This window comes from Solea solea, chromosome 3 (genome assembly GCF_958295425.1).
Source record: "Solea solea chromosome 3, fSolSol10.1, whole genome shotgun sequence".
NCBI lineage: Eukaryota > Metazoa > Chordata > Actinopteri > Pleuronectiformes > Soleidae > Solea > Solea solea.
In genome coordinates, this window is record NC_081136.1 from 17,659,069 (window position 1) to 17,681,922 (window position 22,854).

At 39.1% G+C, this 22,854-nt stretch overlaps 1 protein-coding gene across 1 annotated transcript in view; it reads right to left on the minus strand.

Annotated features, from left to right (window-relative positions):
• LOC131457184 (pyruvate carboxylase, mitochondrial-like) overlaps positions 1-22,854 on the minus strand; it is a 329,828-nt gene that overhangs the window by 169,755 nt on the left and 137,219 nt on the right. The window lies entirely within an intron of this gene.

Consider the following 22,854-nt stretch of genomic DNA (forward strand, 5'->3'; position numbering starts at 1 on the left):
TTTAATCAAATTGTCTGTTAACTGAAGCTGAAGGTACACATTTGGAGAATGTTCTCTCACTAATACAATATTGTGCTTGGATATGTCACAGAGTAGAATTTGACTGTCAGAGGGGGCACAAAGTGAATAAAAAAATGAATAATTTTTTGTGCGAGTACAGTCGCACATACTCCTTTTAAAATAATAATAAAAAAAGGAAATTGCAAACATATACATAAAATGTGAATGTTTGCAATTTTAATGTACTACATAAATAAGGTCGCTCATGCAAATAAACAAATATAACAAATGTAATTGTTGTGAAGACACTTTTTCATGATACAGTTCTCGCACTACTTGACTTGACTCTACTCGGTTTGGTATGAGGCACATCGTTTTCCATTACTTCATAGTACCTCCTCAACGTGGGTGGTGTCATCATAGGAAGGCTCAGCAAAACCCCTATGATGTTGATTTATACGCGACACAATCATACAAAAAGCAAAGCTGTTCTTTTCCGTGTACTGAATCATTAAGAGTTAAGATTTGTTCACCACATTTTTTCAGAACTTCCTGCATGACCGGAGCGCAGACTCCATCTGACACAGTCTCTGAACTGAAATACGGGTTGTGATTTGGCTCATGATTGCTGGCTTTCAGCAGTGCTTATAAATACCCCAGACTCCTCTGTTAAATATTGAGATTTTATAATTTCATTGCTAAATGTTTGAGATTCACATGTTTAAGTCTTTTTAAGACTCTTCCAGTGACCACACTCTCTGTCAATCAGTGGTCGGCAGTCTGTTGTGGACACATTTTAGTATCAGCTCATTAGAGTACTGAATTGTACATAAACTGGGTACAGCTTGATAAGGTACAAAATTGTCTTTCAAAAACCTTTTAGGTGCACATGAGTACTTCTATTTTTGAGAGTGCTGAATATTTCATTGTAGTGGTGCACGGATTGCTTACTCATCCTACTAACGCAACGCCACCTATGACTTGTGCTAATGGGCTTATCATCACATTTGCAACGTGCCAAAGACCTAACCCTTCTCTTGCACGTGGAAGTCAAAGGCAGATGGATGCCCAGGAGGAGTCAAATAAGGAGATGAGAGAAGAAACCAATGAGGAAAAGTACAAAACTAAAATGTTGGACTGTTTTCAAACCACTTGGCAATAGAGGAGAGAGGGGATAGAGAGGATGTGAAGAGGAAGGAGGGGACTGTCCAACATTGCAACATATGGAGCCCCTCGAGGGCTAGAGAAAGATGAGTTGAAATTATAATTATAACAATGTTGTACCACACTGACGATAGACTGGTAATATTTTCAGACACAGAGCTGGCAATCCTTTCGCGCTTCACAACTACTGCAAAGCAATTCTGCCTTCATTCTTGGCTTAAAATATTTAAATACTGTATTCCCTTCAATAAATCATACTATAAACTAATTCAGTGGTGACAAAGTGCTTATGGTAAAACAGCCAAAATGAATAAACAACTCCATACCAGCTGGCGAGAAAAACATGTTACATTACTGTTAGGGCTGGGCGATATCTCGATATTTTAATATATATTGATGTTTCTAAACGAGATATAACACGGGACAATATCACTTGTATCGATATAGTTCATTTTGCGTTAAAATGACCATACAGGGGCCGAAAGTTCGCACCCATTTCTCCTCTCATGCAGGAAAGAGATTGTTAGCATTTTTATTTCAGTGACCTCTGACATTTGGCATGTGGCTAAAACTTATAACGGACTGTTTGTTTATTTTTTGAAGGGTTTGCCTCTGGAAAACATTTAATCTAATATGCTATAATGCTTTGGGGGAAATTACAATTACATCACAGAAAAAATATCGAGATATAAATCGAGTATCGCCATTCAGCTAAAAAATATCGAGATATGACTTTTAGTCCATATTGCCCAGCCCTAGTTACTGTGTTACAATACCTGTGTGGATGGGTTCAAATGATACACATTCGAGCACTTCAGTATAAAATGCAGCGTAACAGCAGGGAGAATGTAAAACTGCCATTACAATCTCCACATCACTACATTTTAAAGGCGACATAGACCGGAAGCTCCAATTAACGCTGCGTTTGTGTGTGTGTATCTGCGTCATTACCTCGTTTATGAAACTAACTAACATATATGTGTGATACAAGCATTCTATGTCGCCTTTAATGGTTGTGTTTTATTAAAGAACTGGTCAACATATAGCATAGTACACAACATGATTCCATTAGATGTCACATTCTGACTGGGGATGGCACGATACCGGTCAATTATTTGCTGATACCGATATCAGTCAAGGTCGAAAAACGTCATTTCAGACCTTTTAATTATGAAGCTGCTAACAACACATTTGTGCCATTCCAAGCTATTTCAATTCCAACTGTGTAACAAATGCTCTTCTCCCATTGAGAAGAAATAAGAAGCCTAGAACATGACTCAGCTAAAATGGTGTTGCTGATTTATATTTACAGTTTTACAGTCTGCGCATAGTGAGAATCTTGGATTGTATTAGATTTTATGATTTTTTTATGTGTCTGATATCAAATCCAGTTATTATGACCAGTATCAAACCAATACTGAGAATCATATCAGCACATCCCTAATTCTGACTCTGATCATTTTTAGTTTTCACATGTTTGTCAGTGACAGCACAACAGGCTTGTCCTCAGACTAAGACATAGTCTTAGTCTGAGGACATTAAATCAAGTCAAAACATTCAATCACTAGCAATAAAAATCCTTTCAATAGGAGTTACAGTGTGCATCGATCTTTTTGTTACCGTTATGAAGAGTTTTGATCGACCCAGCACCCTTCTTAAGGTTTTTTACTGGATGATGGCTTTTGCAATTTGAAATGTTTGTCTTATAAACCCATTTGCATGTGTATTTTAAAGGCTTCTGTACAAATAAAAGTGAATAAATCATTCTTGTAATTACACTTTTGTCTTCCTGTGACTCAAGGCAAACTTCAGAGGAATTATACGACGCCATCTAAATTGAGCATCTGCCATGAAAAACCACTTGATATAAATAAAACATAAGGACGACTGAGAAGTCTATGAATTGGATGCAGACAAAGAAACGGCAATATTGTGGATGCATATGCATATATATGTGATAAAAATGCATTTTCCAGCAAATAGTCAGGCAGACATAAATGTATGTGCACAAACACAAGGGGGCATATAGAAAAGTGTCATGGGGCAGTCAGTCATCATCTACCGCTTTATCCTCCACCAGAGGGTCGCGGGGGGTGCTGTGCCAATCTCAGCTACATCGGGCGATAGGCGGGGTACACCCTGGACAGTTCGCCAGTCCATCGCAGGGCCACACACAGATAGAGACAAACAACCATTCACTCTCACACTCACTCCTATGGTCAATTTGGAGTGTCCAATTTACCTATCCCCACATTGCATGTTTTTGGACTGTGGGAGGAAGCCGGAGTACCCGGAGAGAACCCACGCACACACGGGGAGAACATGCAAACTCCATGCAGAAAGGCCCTTGTTCCAACTGGGGCTCGAACCCGGGTCTTCTCGCTGCAAGGCGAGAGTGCTAACCACTACACCACCGTGTGGCCCGTCATGGGGCAGTATTGTTCTGAATTGAATTTAGATATATATACTTTATATACACACAACACTCTGCTTGCCAACATGTGACAAGTACCAAGTCATGTTTTTCTTGAGGATAAAATACTTATTTCACTCAATCAAATATAAATTCATTTATAACCTTTATTTAATCTTTTTTTTTCTTTTTCTTGGTTGATATTAAGTATATCTCTGTTAAAAAAAACCTACCATCAAAAAATTCAATCTTTGCAACAATCCATACATCATCATTGTACACTGAATACATATATACAGTATATGTTGATATACATATTCATATATATACATATATATATATATATATATACTGTATATATATATATATATATATATATATATATATATATATATATATATATATATACATACATATATAAAATAAAAGAGGGGAAAACCTATAAAGAAGTGCAGAAAATGATAGGCTGTTCAACAAAAATTATATCAAACACTTTAAAATGGCAGCCAAATGCGAGGAAGAAAAAGAAAAACGACTATTCAAATGGATCGGCGAATAACCAAAAAGGCAAAGGCTCAGCTCCAGGAGGATAAAAGATCTAAGATTGCCTGCGAGTACTGTAACAATCAGACGACGTCTATGTGAAGCCAAGTTACCCGCAAGAAGCCCCCGCAAAGTCCTGAAGTGCTGAAGCGGTTACAATTTGCCAAAGAACACATTTACTGCCCTAAAAAGAAATGGCGTAATATTTTGTGGACTGATGAGAGTAAGATTGTTCTTTTTGGGCCTAAGGGCCACAGACAGTTTGTCAGACGTCCTGCAAACACTGAATTCAAGCCACAGTACACAGTGATGGTGAAGCATGGTGGTGCAAGCATCATGATACGGGGATGTTTCTCGTACTATGGTGTTGGTCCTATTTATCGCATACCAGGGATCATGGATCAGTTTGAGTACATCAGAATACTGGAAGAAGTCATGTTGCCGTATGCTGAAGAGGAAATGCCCTTGAAATGGGATTTTCAACAAGACAATGACCCCAAACACACCAGCAAACGAGCAAAATCATGGTTCCAGACATACAGATTCAAGTAATGGAGTGGCCAGCACAATCCCCGGACCATAATCCCATACAAAACTTTTGGGCTGACGTAAAAAAATGCTGTTCATGAGGCAAAACCAAGAAATGCAGAGGAATTGTGGAACATAGTACAATTGTCCTGGGCTGCAATACCTGTTGACCAGTGCCAGAAGGTCGACTCCATGTACCACAGATGTGAAGCAGTTATCAGAAACCGTGGTTATGCAACTAAATTATATATAATATTAGTTTATGATTCTCAGGAAAGTTGAATCTTCAAGCATCTGTTAGTTTATACAGTACATTTTTGAGTTTGTAAAGAAAGATGTCAACACTGCTATTTTTTTGAACAATATGTTTCTTGAATTTCTGTAAAATATTATCAAATTCAATTACTTTTTCCAATGTTCTTGCTTTGAAATAGAATGTGCAGTGTCCCCAATGCATTTGTGTTCATTAAAATACAATTTATTTGAAGATTTTTGAGGTTTACCAACCTTTTTAAACACACTGCTATTATTATGAACATAACTGTATATGTATACATATATATATTTTTTCTTCTTCCAAACGAAATTACTTACTTGTTATATGTGCTTGCTATATACTTTAATGCTGAATATTAACAATATTAATTTTGACTTCAGTGCTTCTAAATATGAGACGAATGGTGTCAAAGCAACACCCATTACAGCTTTTATATCAAACGCAAAAAGGTTTACATTTGTAAACGAAATGCAAAATCTTGTAAAATCTTTACAAGAGTAAAGATCTTGTAGCAACACAGAGATGGAAGAGAAGAGAGTGATGTTGTACAGGTGGAGTTGAATGAAAAGCTAAGTAGCATTTTAATAATTGAAGTCAAGGTGTTAGCTTCCTTCAGCCCAGGGCAGTGTTTAACAAGAATGCTTCGCTCTCTCCTGGCACTCCACCTCTTATCTTTTGCTCTCTTTCACACCCTCTAGATAGTCACAGATGCTATAATTATAACTTATACACTGTTTTACACCTGAAACGGAGGTTTAGGTACGCTTCAAAGATGCAACATAAAACATTACTTTTCACAGTCCTCTCTTTGGTCAATACCTTTTACGCATGATCCTGCTTCTAGTTTTCCCATCACCATCTCACTATCAACAACCTCTTTCAGGTTCTCAATGCCTGAAGTGCATCACTCCCTCTGCAGCACAGTTCCGTGGTGTTTTTCCTCTGACCCTGTATAAGAGCACTGGTCTGCTTTGGGCACAGTGCAAAGCCTCACTGTCTTGATCCTGTTGTGGTTTAAAAAATGAGAAAAATCTCTCAAATCTCTTAAAAGACTTTTCTTGTCAGGAACTCAGTTCAGCAAGTGGATTTTTCCCCCGCTGACGCCAATGTCAAAACTGCTTCTGGATGTGTTTCATGGGCCCAAGTCATAAAACTTACTGAATGTGAGAGCGGAAAACCCAAAACAGCCTGTGGCTTGAAAAGTGGAGATGCACTTTTTCACTTGACCACACTGATATGTTGCCCTACAAGTAAAATATGGCAACAACACATCCTGGAAGGGCATATAGACATTTGTTATGGGAATGAAAGAAAGAAGTCTTCCACTAAATATTTTGGATTTATTTAATTTTCTGCTGTTTTAGTAAAAAAAAAAGAAGTTTTTTAAATATTGCGATCAATATGACAATGCAAGGAAACTCTGTAATGAGCCAAAGTGTAGTTGTAAGCGGGCAAATATGTATACAGAAATGTTACTTTGGCAGCTCTCATTTCTCGGGTAAAAATTGTGACGTAAAATAATATGTTTTCCCCTGTGCACACAGACATTTATGTGTGTGCTTTTAAAACTCGAATTTGGACAGAGTTTCCAAAAGTCTACATCTTCAGTGACAAAAAAAGTCTAAATGTGGACTGTAGGCCATCAAGCATAAAAGCTCAGTTTTAAATGATATCTGTGTGGACAAGGCATAAATAAGATCGATATTGTAAAACTGAGATATTACTATCTCTATACTATTACTCAATTACAATTGAGATAATACTAAAAAGTGAGTACATTCATCACAGCCTACCACAGTTTATCAAGATAAATATCACACATACCACTTTCATGCAAGTCTTTACTCATGTCCTAACACTGATTATACATTTTATGTCTAATCACTCTTTTTACCTGCAACTTGTGAGGTTAACATACATTATTTTCTCCTTTTGGGACTTTTAAGCAGATATTAGTAGAATAAATAGTTATTTTTCCACACACACACACACACACTATGGGGAGCAATGGGGGTTTGGGTGCATTAATCTGGGGCAAGGCACCCAATCCCCAATCCAGTTACAAGACCAATTCCTTTCCTCTTGGCTAAAGGGCTGCCCCATATATAATGGCTTCTGTGGATACAATTTGTGTGTCCATTTTGAATGATTGTTGGTCCTTACACGTAGCCAGAAATAAATCTCTCAACCACAGTTTCCAATGTGAAATTTAAGTGTGGAAACATGTAATTTAAAATCGATTCAACTCCATCAGATTTGTGCTGGACCAATCACTGAAAGCTTAGATGACAAACGACTCACCGCCTCGCCTAAAACTCGACACGATGTTGCAGTATCTCACTGCCTGCTTCCTCATTACAGCCATGAACAAATGCTTGTTTGAAATAAAAATATAGTGTAAAATCATTTTCAGTATGGACCTTAAGTGATTTTCTAACAATAACTGAACAAGATCCTTGTTACTTTCTAATCCCATTTCAAGCTGTAACATGATAATGGCCAAAACGGTAATGGCTCCTTAAGTGGACTCAACACCAGATTTCACAGTTAACTTGCTTTTATAATAACTCTGAAAACCCTCCAAAAGACCCTCCGGGCCCTTTACCCTTAAATTCATTTATCTTTCTATCCACGTCTCTCTTTTATACCAACATGAAAGCCATGTTTATCACCCTCTTTCCCTCAGTGACCTTTCAACTTCTGACTGACTTCCGCTCAGCTCTCGATGCTACTGCTGCCTCCTTTTGCATTCCCGTCAGCTTTTGTTTATGTATAGCTTTAAAAGAGACGTGGACTTGAAGCTAATGTATAGAAAGGAAATGGCAGGGCCGTACACACTGTGCACTAACTATGTGTTTGGAGCAAAAAAATCAGAAAGTGACAGCGGTATCGGACCTCCGACTGCTGCCGTACCAATTAGAGAGGGAGATGAGCAGACGGAGAGGCAGAGGCACGGGAGGTAAAGAGAGTAATAAAGGAAAAGGAACAGCATAACATGGTGAGATGAGGAGAGAAGGGGATGTAAGTGCCATGTTAATGTTTGAAGGCGAGCTGTGCGGATGAATCAAGGCAGGCAAAGTGGTTGGAGCTGGAAGGTGAGGGAAGAAGAAAGATGAGTTTATTTGCTGGTAACTGCATTTGCCAACCAAAACCTGATGTCCAGGAGTGCTCCATTATGAAAACTTAAAGTTGCAATGCTTTTCCTAATTTAATCCTTTTTCTAATACAAGCTACGTGTAGTGACAGAGGAAATCTGCAATATTGTAACCTCCAGCTTACAGTGAGGGAACAGTGCCGGTGGGCTTTTCTCTTCTCTCCATAGGAAACTTTTTTTAGTTGACAAATATCAATACGAGAGGACCTCAGAGAAGAACAGAAATAAAAAAATAATATTTTTAATAGTTTGACACAGAACAGTTGGAACCGTCACAACACCATCCCTGCTTTTAACTTGGTGTCTCAGAAGCATCTTCCTACTTTATCCTTTCTGTGGCTAAATGTGGAAGTGGGTTGACTCCCGGGGAACTTGCAGACAGTTTAGCCCTTGATAAAATCTGGCCTTCTCAAGAATTTAATTATTTATGCATTTAAAAACTGGGTGTTGTGCTGTCTAAGTTTTCTGAGATGCATGTTTGTATCACGCAAAAGCAGCCAAATTAAGAAAATCATTAACAAAATAACAAATATGCTTGACCTAGGATTTAAGGTATTTGTCAGTATTAGAAGATGTTTCCCTCAAAATCTCACAGCCCTACACAACACTTCCTGTTGATCATCTATCCTTATTGGATTATTCAACACTAAAAGGTCACCGTAGTGATTGCCATCAATGAAGAGAACCTTGCATTGATCTGCCTCCATATTGAATACCACTTGCATCAATGGGAGAACAGGGTCCTTCGGTGGATCATTACCGACCACTACCTCACATTTCACAGTTGGTGTTAAATCATTCCACCCCTGAGAATAATGGCTTCATTTGCCTTGTGAAAAATATCCAACTAGTGACCAGCGGTAGATTGCAAAAGCTAAGCCATGACGATCCAATTTCATTAACAGTGTCAACTTGTAATTCTTTGTCTCATTAATCAAAAAGAGGACACCAATGTGCACTTGATTTCTTTCAAGGTTTCATAGATCTATATGTGATCCAACCCAAGACAATGTGTTCTCTATTTAGGGGTCACCACAGTGGATCATCTGCCTCCATCTTGTCCTATCCCTTGTGTCCTCCTCTGTTACACCAACTGTCCTTATGTTCTCCTTCACAACATCCAAGAACCGTCTCTGTGGTCATCTTCTTTTCCTTCTGCCCAGCAGCTCCATGGTCAACATCCTTTTGTCCAATATAATCACTGTCACTCCTGTGCATCAAACCCTGGTGTGTTTACCCCTTTGTATGGTTTGTTTGGATCGGTGTGAATGTGGTCCGAGACCACTGATGTGGACCAAACAACTAAACTCTGATCCTCTTGAAAGAGGTGGTGTCGGACCACTTGCAAGTTAACTCTGGAGCGGTTCATAACTGGTGTGAACTCTATCCGCACCTTTGACTGGAAGTGTAGTATTTACAGCCTCAGTGTTCTCATCTACACCCAAAGAAAGGCGAAGGGAGAACCTGGAGCTGCTGACAGACGGAAATGAGAACATTCATCCTCTGTCCCTGGCAGTATCCCAACTCTTCCTCTTCTGCAAACAAACTAGCAAATAGAAGCCTGGCATCTTTACCCCAAAGTGTCGCAAAACCAGCGACTCACCCACTGGCAGTATAAGGACGATGGCTCAGGACCCTCCTGCCCAGGGGTGGGAACAACAGTGAGTTGGCGCTTTCACGATGCTCTGGGCTAACAACTAGACGCCATTTAAAGGTGTTCTACTTCAGGTTCTATCCACTCTTACCGGCCTTCAGGGCACTGCCCATCACCAGAGCAGCATTAACCTACTTACAGTCTACATACTGTATCTGACCAATAGCTGGAGCAGAAAATGTAGCCGTATTATATAATCAAGTGCAGATCCAGGCGCCAGTGTTTGTACAACTGTTTCTGTCACCTTTCAGGCTTTGTTGACTCTTCATTATTTGTGGCTGGACCTGGTGTGTGGATTGTCCACGGCCTGCCCTATAATGTTGCTCAAGCACCTGAAACCAAAACACAGCCACTCCACCCCTCTCCTGCTATTTCAATTTTCCTCCTATCCTTTCAATTTCACCTACATTTCCTGTATCCAATTTTTATTTTCCCCAGTCCCACAAAACCATTATCTGCCTCACTCTACCTCTTCCTTGCGTTGTGTGTCTACCTCCCTGGGGCAAGTCAGGGGTTTATTAATCCTTTCATTTTTACTTCATTTAAACTTTGATATTCATTATTTCCTGTGTTCCTTCCTTCCCTGCATGTTCTGACTCTCAGTGTCTGCCCTCTTCCTCTAATTATCATCTTGTTGAGGCACTTCAGACCACCAGCAGTGCTTTAACAGGCCAAGGCCCAAAATGTTTGCATGTGTGTGTCCTTAATAACTAAACCATATTAGTGCAGACTACTTTTATATTCACGGGGGCCAACACACACACACATGCAGAGACACTGCAGCACACACTCAAGCCCTCCTTTCGTTCTCTTCTAGTCGCTCATCAAAGAGTCTCATTTTTTGATACCCAACTAAATTGGCTTTTCCTTTCAATCCTCAGTGTGTGTAAGTGTGTGTTCTACACTGAGGTATAATGACCTTAATGAGCAATAGAGGAGCTCTGCTGCTCTCTGTTTTTTCCCTTCTTTTCATTTTCTCCCTTTCTCGTTCTCTGAATTTTCTAATCAATTATCACTCATTCTGCCTTTCCCCTCCTCCTCAGAACTCTTTCATTTCCCCTCTCTCTTCATATTCTGCTTAGCTCTCCTCCCATTTGCGCTCTTTTTGCTGTCTCCTTTCATTTCCCCTCCACTCCACTGTCTTCTTGAAAATGTCGTGTCTCATCCACCGACCGCTCACCTGCCTGAATCTTCCTCTTCCTTTCGAAAACCCTCTCTTGCACTTCCTGTCCACCCATCACATCTTCTCTCATTACGCATCTCTACATATTTCCTTCTTGTAATTGACGACCTCTCCCACCATCCCTCTTCTTCATAATTAAAAAATGCTGCAGCTGTAAGTGTACAGCTGCGAAAAAGGGTCAGCCAAAGATGTTCTTTTTTTTTCCCGTCTGCCCACCCACATCACTCATCTCTCATGCAATATTACACATCGCTGTAACCATTAGAGTCAGTGGCAACCAGATGTCTGTGACGGCACTACAAGGTGTCTGGGGCTTTGGAGGTGGAAAGGCTGGATGGACACACACACAGACACACACACACATCAGATGTACCAGTTGTCCAGATAAGAAAGAGTCTCCAGTCTGACCACACATGCCGCTTGATTCAAGATGAGGGACACTCTCTGAATGAACTACATATTGAAATATGGATGGACAGATGCAAACAAACCCCATTCACAGCTGTCTGGACAATTAAAAAACACATACATCTGTGTTCCAGATGTCTGAGCCTACATGGTTCACAGGACAAATATGGATGCATCAACAGTCTGAGTAGAGGCTTGAGAGAATAGACCTCGCAGGACATTCAGGACCTATCCACATGGAAATGGAATGAAATGTAAACAATAGTTTTCTTTCTTTTGAAAAGGCTTTCCGGAAATACAGGAAATGTCTTCATCCACTCATACAGCCCATACATGGCAACACCATAAAGGAAGAAGAAGATGTTGAGCATGCGCATAAACCATCAAGCTTTTTAATAAAGCTGTATCTGAACAAGTATACATTACAGTGTATACAATCACAGAAACAGAATGAAGAAAGTCAGGGTGTCAAGTTTTCATCAAGTGAATAAACCAAACAATCTTCAAACACAAAGAGCACAAATATTTAGTGATACCATAACATGCATGAAGTAGGCTATATAATTAAACAAATCATTGACGTACACGTACTATCACTTTACAACCTCGTTTTATGAGCCAAAGCCCACTACTTTATGGGCGACGGTCAGGGGTTTGGTTTTCGATGATGATAGTCCCTAGAGTTTCACTGATACTAATGTTGGTTATTATGGTCTAATTTATTTTTTTCCCCAGACACATCTGTGAGGATGACATTTGTGGTTAAAAAGTGAAATACCTCACCATCCATTTTAGATTTATGCCATGTTTCCCCGGGAGATGAAGGGCATTAAGTGTGGTCCTGACCTTCATCCAGCACCAACATCATTTCATTTCATCTCCATAATTTGCTTTATATGAGCAAAACTAATGACAGTCTCATTAGCCTCTGATGTACTTTGCATTAAAACTCATAAGCAAAGTGAGTGTGTCAATACACATTTAGGTTGTGAACATGGTAAACACGGCTAGTTAATGTTGGCAGTGTCATTGCAGCATGTTTATACAGTGGTTTCACAGATGTTCCTATATGACTGTTCCATTATGTGGAGAAATAACCATCAATAACCATTTCATATTATATAGTAGATATCAGGGCTGCAACAAAGTATTCAAATTTGTAGACTTTTCCAGTAAAAAAAAAAAGTTGATCAATGTTTCCCAAACCATGAAATGATGACAATCTCAATTGTCCTGTTTTGCCCACAAACCAAAATTATTCAGTTTTAATGATTTCATATTCAGATTTAAGAAGATGAACAATTAAAAAGAGCTTGTTTTAATTATTAAAAAAACCTCAAAATCAATTGATCAATTATGAAAATACTTGGCAATTCATCATAATTGATTCATAATCAATTTATCATTGCAGCCCAAGTAGATATCCAGTTTCCACTTTCTCCTCAAGCACTGTGCCTTACTTTTCATTGCTAATGCATTTTTACGGATTTTTTGGACATTTTTCCAGAAAATAATTTATTTCTGCACCTGGTACTTCTTCCCCTGTGGCGTATGCCTTGTCCATCGCTGTGGCTCATCTCCCTCTCCCTTCTGGCACATTCAAAAGTTCAAACCACATTTCCAACTTTCATCACTGCCGTCATGTCATTTCTTCCTGGTGATGAGGCCAAACATTTCTCAAGGCTACTCTTTCCTTACCTTAGACTAAAAAGCGTTCCCTCTTTAATTCCACCAGCCTGTTGCTGTTTATTTACTACACCACTACTATGAATAAATCCTGCAGCGACGTGTCTTATTTAATCACGTAACATGCAAAGTAATGCAAAAAAAAAACATTTACATGCTGAGGCAAGAAAAGTGGCTTAATTAACAACCCACTTGTACATCATCTAATCCGACATGATCAGTATTCATGCATGAGCCATTTACTTGAACAAGAGGTGGATTCTGTCCATCTGCTTGCCTTTGATTTTTTCACTTTTCTCGACAACTGCTCATCTGATCAACATTAGACTTTTTTACTGACAAAACAAGGAGGTGAGTGAAAACTGAGAGATTCCGCTAGAGATAGCTTTTTCATATTTATACCTAGTGTAGCAGAATTTCATTTTACTATATGGGACAAGTATGTGACAAAAATAGTTTATCATAATTATTAATATCATAAAAAGGAAAAAAACACAGATGATTCATAATAATGTTTTTTATCAGTAGATAAGGTTGAAGGTTCCAGATCGCATGGAGAGGCCACACACGTCTGCCCGCACCGCCGTCACATCCATCACATATAAAGATAACACTGAACCTCATTTTTATCTTTATATACACAGGACAAAAAAGAACTCCTGTGAGTGCATATACTTGCATCGTCATAAAGTGACATAAACGACTTGGTGTCATTGGATTCTGGTGCAACGACATACAGTGTCAGGCTAAAAGCCAAGTCAGAATGAATGTGTTTTTGAAGCCAACTCATTTTCATAACACTATTAAAAAGCTGACACTTGACAATTTCAGGATCATAAACACACACAATTTTGCAACTGCAGAGTGGAAAACTTTTAAAGCAATACATCTTTTAAGCAAATCAGACTTTGCTGTTAGCAATACTACTGCTTTTAGGGGCTGTACAATGTTGTTTATCACATAATTGAATTGTGCATTTACATTTATTTTATTGTTTATTTATTTTTTCATGGCTAGCGAAATGCCGCAGGCACTGAATTATCCATGTTTTACTGAGAACAAGAAACAGACAGACAGGGGGCTTGTCCATTGCCTTCTGAGTAGTTTGGTCAACTGCAAATCAATTCCAAACCGGTTTAAAAGTTATACATTGCTAACACAGAAAAATAAAGAATGAAACATTCTCTTCTCCATGTATTTTTTAGAATCTAAAATTCAATATTCTTGCAGCAGTGGTGAGACCCAGAGGTCATGATACGTTATCAGATGTGGCTGCACACGATCAAAGATGCAATCAACACAGTGAAAGGTGAAATTGAGTTGAAGACTGGAGGCTGCTGCGGGACATTGACAGCATTCTTACACATGTTAACACACTGCACATTAATCATTCAATCGAGGTCTTTTTTCACGAGGTAACCTCACCTAAGCTCACCCTCCGTCCCTCTGTGTCCGTGGGTATTATTCTCTATTTCATGCACATGCACATGCACAGTGAAGTCAGTGAGAAAATAACACGTGCAGAGTGGAGGTTGTGCGTGGTCAGTGAAATGTACACCTGCCAGTTCTGGCCTGCAGGGTTACACCCGTGTTGTCATTTGCTCAAGCAAGGTAATTTCAATGTGACACAATTAGAGAGGAAGGGAAGAGGTGATGGAGGAGGGGGAGCTGGGGAACTGGAGGAGCAGACCGAGTGACGCTGTGGAATTTATATGAAGATGAAATAACACTCACAGACGGGAAGCAGAAAATTAAATACGGGGTAAAATATACAATCTGAGCAAAGCATGTGTGTCCATGTACGAGTTCTGCTCATGGGTGTGCATATGGAAGTATAGTGCGACAGGAAATGCAGTCCAACATGACTGACCACTAATCACTTTTCTTTTTCCAGTACCCCCTCCCTCCCTCCCTCCCCATCCTGCCATCACTTTCTATACCTCTCTTCCTCCTCCTCCTTGTACAATATATAACCACGCAAAGCATCCATTTCTTCCTAAGTAGGTCACTACACATCCACTGCACCTTCCCTGTTCATCTCTCCCTTCCTTTGTTGCAGCATCTTTATTCTCACTTGGCGTCTCTACCTGCTTACCCTTCCCACTACATTTTCATGCCACTTGAGATTTTGCTAGTCAGCGAAGTGGTGGTTAGAACGGTTGCCTCACAGCAAAAAGGTTGCCGGCTCGAATCCTGGTTCAACAGCGGGCCTTTCAGTGAGGAGTTTGCATGCTCTTCCTGTATGTGTGGGATCTACCCCTGGATTCTGTGGTTTCCTCCCACAGTTCAAAAACTTAATTGACCAGGTGCTGGACCCTGGACTGGTGAGTCCAGGGTCCGTGAAAAGTAACTGAGATGTTGAAGTAATTCATCTATCACCACTGATGAACCTGTAAAATTTGCCTAAATATTACTGTATGTTCAAAGTGACATAATGTAAAATTTCAACCTTCAAATAATGTCTCCAAGATTATGTTGACGGTACATCAACTAACAACAGTGTGAATTTCCCCTCTGTCAAAGCCTGAGCATGTCTGCACGATGGAACTTCAGGTTTCAGGACCGTGCAACAAAAGAACTACAACATTCTACTGTCAATTTACTCCACTTTTATTTTATACTCACTTTTCTTGTATACAATACGTAAGGTGGATTGAAAATGCAAGCTACGCAAAGTAAAGCGCCACCATTCTTTTGTTATTTGTTTCAGGGTTAGTCTTTGTATACAATGCTGTATGATAGGCCCTGTTTCAGAGTTCACCAGCACTGCACATTTAGCAATTACTACATTGTGTGCACTTTAACATGAAAAGTATACTGTGTTGTTTGTTTAATTAAAGTTCACTTTAAGTACGTTTCTCAATCAACAAACAATACCGGCTGTATTAAATAACAGCAAGCAGTAGGCTATATGAGGACCAGGACAATTAACTGACATAAAACAGACGGCATTATGCTCCCCAGACTAAACTGAGGAAGACAAAACGAACACTAAGATGACAAATGAATGCGTGGCAGCTGCTTTGATGTCTAAAATGAGTCCCCACTCATTAAAGCTCTTTCACTGCATGCCAGATGAATTGTCTGTTTCACTTTGGTCTGTTTCGTGTGCAACATTTGGGTGATGACTAAAAACCAAACATCTGAGTTGCAGGTTTTTATAAATGCTCAGCTTAAAAATATTGAGTCTGAACTCTAATTTACCCAAAAAGGTGCTAAGTACAGGTATTGACCCTTGTGCTTTTTTCTTTAATGAGTCATTGCACACATAGAGTCCAGCCATTATAAATCAAGCCAATGCATTTGCATTTTACCCCCATTTATGTATGGGTGCTTATGAAGATGGATGGTAGCAATATTAGGCATTTACAGAGCGCTGCAGTAATTTGGAACATGTAAGTTGTATTTTGTTGTAAAGATTATTTTTTTGTCTTTAGTGTGAACTGGTTTCAAATTCCACTCACATTTTTAATTCACAATACGTTTCTCTAATTATGTTCCCCCTCAAACCAAGACCTACACCCCCCCCCCCCCATTTCTCCCATCGCACTCACCTCTTCTCCTCCTCATTGCTGCTTCTGCATACATACAGAGTGCAGCTGTTTGGCTGCTAAGCCAAGCTGAACTGGCAGAGACTTGGGGGTCTCAGATATATGACAGACAGAGAAACAGAGCTGTTGAGGGAGGACAAGAGATGTGTGAAGGGAGTTGACAAAAGCAGGCGAAGAGGCAGAGTGCAGCGTTGCCAAGTGGAGCTCAAACAGTGGCAGGTAAAGTAAGAGGAGTTATACGAGGAGCAGGGAGACTACGAACATGGGAGGTGAGGAAAATGCAAGAGTAGCTGCTTAGGGGAGGAATGCAAATGGTCGATAGGAGATGAAAAACAAAATAGAAAGAAATATGAGGATAGAAAAGTAAAAATACATTAAAAATTAAGAAGCTGTATGAGTGGAGGGGTAAGGCATGGGTGGATCTAATTCAGCTTTGTGCACATTCATCGGGTTTTTCACAGAAACTCTTGGTACAGGCTGTTTAACTAACTGCTTGCTATCCCCTTCATTAAGTCGGTGCACCCAGTGGGATGAAGCAACTGGGAAAAACCAGAGACAGAGAGAGAGAGAGGGAGAAAAGGTCAGAAGCAAGGAAACTGCTTCCAGTCGACCATAACCAGGAATTAACCATGGCTGTAAATCCACTCCTATTTATTTAAAACGTGTAAAAACTGTGTTTGTGATTCAACCGTAAAATATGATATGGATACTTAACAAGAATGTGAGAGTGAGGCAGCCATGGAGATGGTGACAGCTGATGAAAAATAGCTCAGTTCAGTCAACAAGTGTTTACCCCAAGTAAACAAACCTGTGCAGTGTGCACAGCTCCACCAAAAATAGTGAGCTATTAATGAGACAAGGTGCAGTATGGGAGCATATATAAAGGGTTGCAGTCATTTTTGACCCCATTAAAAATGCCTTTAAAAGTCCATTTATGTTGACTTTTAGAATACTGACATTTAACCTTCACTATTAAGCTTCTCTTTCACGGTCGTAATATTCTGCACTTTGCTCATCTCAGGTGCTGCACCTTTTACTTTACTTTTCTGTGTCTCCGTCACCTTACCACCCTCTGTCTCAAATCTCAACTCCAACAAAACCCCTAAACCACGTTTATTCAAGTATAAACCAGTGCATATGGGTATCTAGTAATGTCATTTGTTGATCCAGGTGCAAATCTGTATTAGTATTGAAATTATGCATGTTGTGATGAGGATCAGTGTATCTACTGATCTACTGCCACGCTCTAGCCAAGCACGAGCTACTTCATTCAAATTTGGCTATTTAAGTCCACACCTGCTTCACTGGTGCACTTGTTGCATCTTTCTCTCTCCACCATTTGTCCGATTTCACTACCAGACCATGACCCCTAACTGCTCCACTCTCTCTCTTCCTCCTCCTCCTCCTCCTCTCCCTCACTCAGCCCACTTCTTGGCATGTTTCATAATCAAGCATTGGGTGGAGTAAGCTGCAGAAGAGGGGGTTTATCTGAATTTTAGCTTACTTTTTGTCTATCCAAAGTTTATTATGCCCCTGTTCTTAAATACTTTTCCCTACCTGTATCCATTCTGCTCCATTTCAAAAATAGGAATTTGTCTTTGTCCTCTTTACCTCAAATGATTTCTTCTGTCATTGTCCAAAACCAGGATTTCTACTTGTATGCATAAGAAATTACCCATCATCCCATGCACACACTTTGCCTCACCTCTTAGTGGGGACGCAACTGAATCCCTTAGCCTGTTACCAAAACTTAATAATTAATGCCAGCCCTTTAACCAACCTTGTCTTAACCCTCAAATGTACTATTATTATCTGAGGATAATAGAGACCAGCCTGAATGTCCTGACTCCATTTGGTTTATAACTCAAACTAGTTCTCACAATAGAAGCGCACACACACACAAAGTGAGAATTAATGAGCTACAATTTTATAAGTGAAACTAATTAATTAGCCTTTGATGGAGAAGAGGAAACTGGATATGGTTGATGTGATGATAAGTGGGTGCCTCACCGGATGTTGGTGTTTGTGTGTCTGTGTGTGCAGTAAATTTAATTAACTCAACGTGTAGGCATGTCCTTGTGCATGATTGTGTCCATGTCCCTTCATTTTACAACAAGGACAAAAGCACTTCGATCAGTATGCCAAAGCCTTGATCTACCGACTGCATAAATATACAATGAATCACATACAATTTCTTAATGGACTGGCTCAGCAGCTTCACTTCCTCCTCTAATCAAAACAAGATCCATCCAGAGGTGTGAATGTATACATTTGTGAAAAAACAGATCCGCTTGTGTCACTGATCTATTTTTGTGAATACGTTCCATTTCCATATTCAGTGTTTGTTCTTCTCTTTCTCCTGCGCTGACGATTATATGAACAGAAATCCAAGATGACAGTCTATTTCTTAAAGGTGCAGTACACGGGTTATTTTTGGCATTACAGATAACTGCGTAATACACGTTTAGTATAATTTAAATCAAGAGACCAGAGAGGAGAATTAAACTTCTTCACTTCCTCAACATTCCGTTTCTGGTTTCAACTATCAGCCACCCACAATGCTGTCCTGAGCTCTCTTCCAAAAAGAACCAGCAAGCAAACACATAACAACATGAGTGAAGTCCAATACCCACACAATAGTAGACGCTGTCTCTTAGGTGACCCCGTAACGACCCGTTCACACCTGGACCAGTATCAGCCTCAGAGGTTAAATACCTGGTTCTTCCCACGAGTTAGTCAGAACTGAAGAAGCCTCTTGGATGAGAGGTGAAACATATTCAACTCAACTCAAGCAAGTCCCACAGCCAACTAATGAAGAAGATTGTAATCAGGTTTTGACTGGACAATAAAATATGTCAAGTCAAATATGCTAATATGTTAGCTGAGTGTATGAAGCTTATGACAATTAGAATTTTTAACATCCTGTAGGTTTTCAACAACAACAATTGAACCTACTAGCAATTTCTAGCACAGTAGCATGGAATAACTTCTAGCAATTCTACCAACTGCAGCTTTTATTGTCAGGATACAATCAAATTAAATTAAACCACACCCATATGCCCAAGAGAATAATCACAGTGTCCTTTTAGTGATCAGGGGGGGGGGGGGGATGGACAGACAGAAGGATAGATAAATGTACCTGTATCTGACTCCAGGTACGGAGATAGGCACATGTACATCTCACTTCAACATCAAAGACTCAGATCAAAAGGAGGTTTACTATGGATGGGCAGAGACGCAGATGCTGTTTCATGTATACCAGTAAAGACAAAAGGCAAATCAAATACAATCTACACCATGAAGAGGGACATTTGTTTTGACATTTTAAGGTCTTATCCACAAGGGAAGAGGACTTGCCCCAAACTATATATTTTTTTGTTGTTTTGAAAAAGGAAACACGGCATAGTTTCAGGAAATGCAAAAAAAAAGATTTCCTCACTCAGGGACCTGTTTTCAAGGTTTCAGTCATCCCAAAATACAATTTCTGTGTGGACAGAAAACTTAATTAGAAAAAAAAATAAATTAGCGGCCTCATCTTAACTGATATCAAGTTGCAGCTTACTTTACCAAATTGACTTTAATGCCTCTTTACACAAGTGCCATCTTTGTCTTTTGCCCTTCCTACCATGATCTTGTAGTATTCTAAAGAGTGGATTTTGAAGTGGCACATGAGATTTTTCTCCCATTTTTATCTCCTCCCCCTTACATTCTAAAATCATTTGTAGATTCCAACAACGTTGTCCTCATTACTCACCACCTCATCCAACATTCAGCCGTCCCTCTCCGCATTCCTGTCTTTCCCCCCCTCTCTCTCTCCATTGTTTGCAATAAAATAACCTTGTTATTGCCATGACAGTTGCTTTGGACTCGACTCTTTTAAGCCTACCCGGCGATATAAAACCCACTTTTTAAAATGAAAGCACTGGCACATACTGCAGCCTAAAAACAACTGAGATTTGCTCTCTCCCTTGAGTTCAGGCTTATTAAAACATTGGTTATAGGGGACCTAAAGACAATGTTCTTATAGTCCGTCTTCTAAACAGGGATTTTTGATGTGGCACAAGCAAAACCCTGACACTGTCACATAACCTTTGTTCCTGTTCTCCATATCCTTTCTCCCATTTTATTTCAATTCCCTTGTGTGAAATAATTTGGTTGCGACTGTCAAGAATATTGCCCTTATATTCTAATTTTATTTGTGGATTCAAACACAGTTTTCTTTCATTATGCACTACTTTATATGCTATCCAACAAGCAACCATCCCACCCTCTCCATCTTCTGCAGCAAAATAACCTTGTTGTTGCTTTGAAATCTGTTGTTTTTTGGGTTTGCAGTATGTGCCGGCGCTTTAATGTGAAAACCATGTTTTATATCAATCGGCATGATCAAAAGAGTGAAGGGGATTCTCTCTCCCTTGACTTCAGGCTCATTAAAACATGGGTTATAAGGGAACCTAAACACTGCAAGTCTCTGACATTCCGGGAGCCAACCTCTTAAAAACATACAGCTCTTACACGGGCGATCAGAGTGAATCATCCTCACCTGGGAGGCCTGGCTCATAAACATGCACTGTTTGTAATGTAGGGACCTAAAAGCAAGTGCTAAGAGACTGTTCTATTAAAAAACTGTGCCCCGAGGTCAGCTTTTTTATTGTTAGGTGACATTTTAGTGGCTATAGTTATGAGCATAGTGTCAGCAGCAAAAGGGAAGTTAGTCGATGTAGTACAAAGTGCAGCAAAGTTCATCTTAGTAAGCAGGTTCCACAAATCCATGACTGAAAATTGTCAAAAAGTCTAACACTCTTATCCTTAATATGACCCAACCATGATATTCCGAAACTAGACCATGTGCTCATTACTTATTATTGTCATAAACAACTGAATAGGGCTGGGAAATATATGGATATTATCTATATTGTGACATGAGACAAGATTTGGTCTTACTGTATCCCACGATGTAACAATACAAAATGTATTTGTGATAACGTAAGGATGTTGTAATGACAATCATAGTGAAATATACTAAAAATTATATACATTATATATATATTGATAATAAATTACATGTAATCCAAAAATTATATTTGAAAAACTCACATAACACTATAATTTTAAGCCTAATTATTTGTGTTATAACAGAATCTGACCAAATTCATAGGCAATTTAAATTGTTGCTAACAAATAAATATCTTTCATTTAACATTAAAAAGCCAAATAAATAAACCAGGTATTATCTGAAAAGCAAGGAGTATAATACAGATCATAAATAGTAGATTGTGTATTTAAGAGTGTATTTACAGTGTGCATCACACTCCTTTGATAAGCACAAACCTCTCAAAAGAAATCTTTCCATGAGTCCAGAGAAACAATATGAGTGCTGCTTTATATCCCCATACAGTATATGAGATACATGTATATCAGTATGTATAAAATAGAGATCTTTAACACAAGGTCTTAAGGTTCAAGAAAAGACAGAGACTGTGCTCTCTCAGCCAAGCTTCAGAATATTGTCTACAAACGAAAGAGGGGAACTTACAGTATTCCTGAGTTCTATGTATGTTTGCTGTACAATCCTACTGGGACAAGGTAAAAAAATGTCCCCAAAAAAATTGCAAGCCTTGCAAAAGGTATTAGAAAGGACATGGACACATTGTGGAACTATCTTCATCTTGATTAAATCCCCAGCCTCTCCAAACATGAACATATTCTTCCTTTTGGAGACTTGGTGTGCTTGTGTGTTTGGATGTTGAGAAGAGTTACTATATTTCAGCGAGTACATTGTGTCAAGTCCTAAGACCAATGTTAACACATAATGTACTGTACTTCAGCCAATCAAAATACAGCATATGCACCAGTCATAGCACAGTGTTAGTATTAAAGTTATGCTAAACAATGTGATTCAAAGGAAAGACACAGCAGAATTCCACAGTATCACAGGATTACACAGAGGGCCTCGTTTTTTGCTTTTTAAATCTAACTTATTCAATTCTAATTCAAATCCTCTCACACATAAAGAAATTAAGACTGAACATTATCCAGAATATTTGTGACAAACCACTTCATTATTATGACAGAATTAAAATGTTTACTATAAAGAGTAGATGATTAAAAGAATAAATAATACTAAGCACAATTTACGTACAGTAAGAGCTAATGATAATATTGGAAGTCATGGCGCTATTATTTCTCACCTAATAATTCATAATATATTTGTTGGAAAGTCTACTGTCTCCTTTAAAATATACGAATATTAAGTTGATATCCAAACTGAGTCAATCTGGCCTCAACACCCT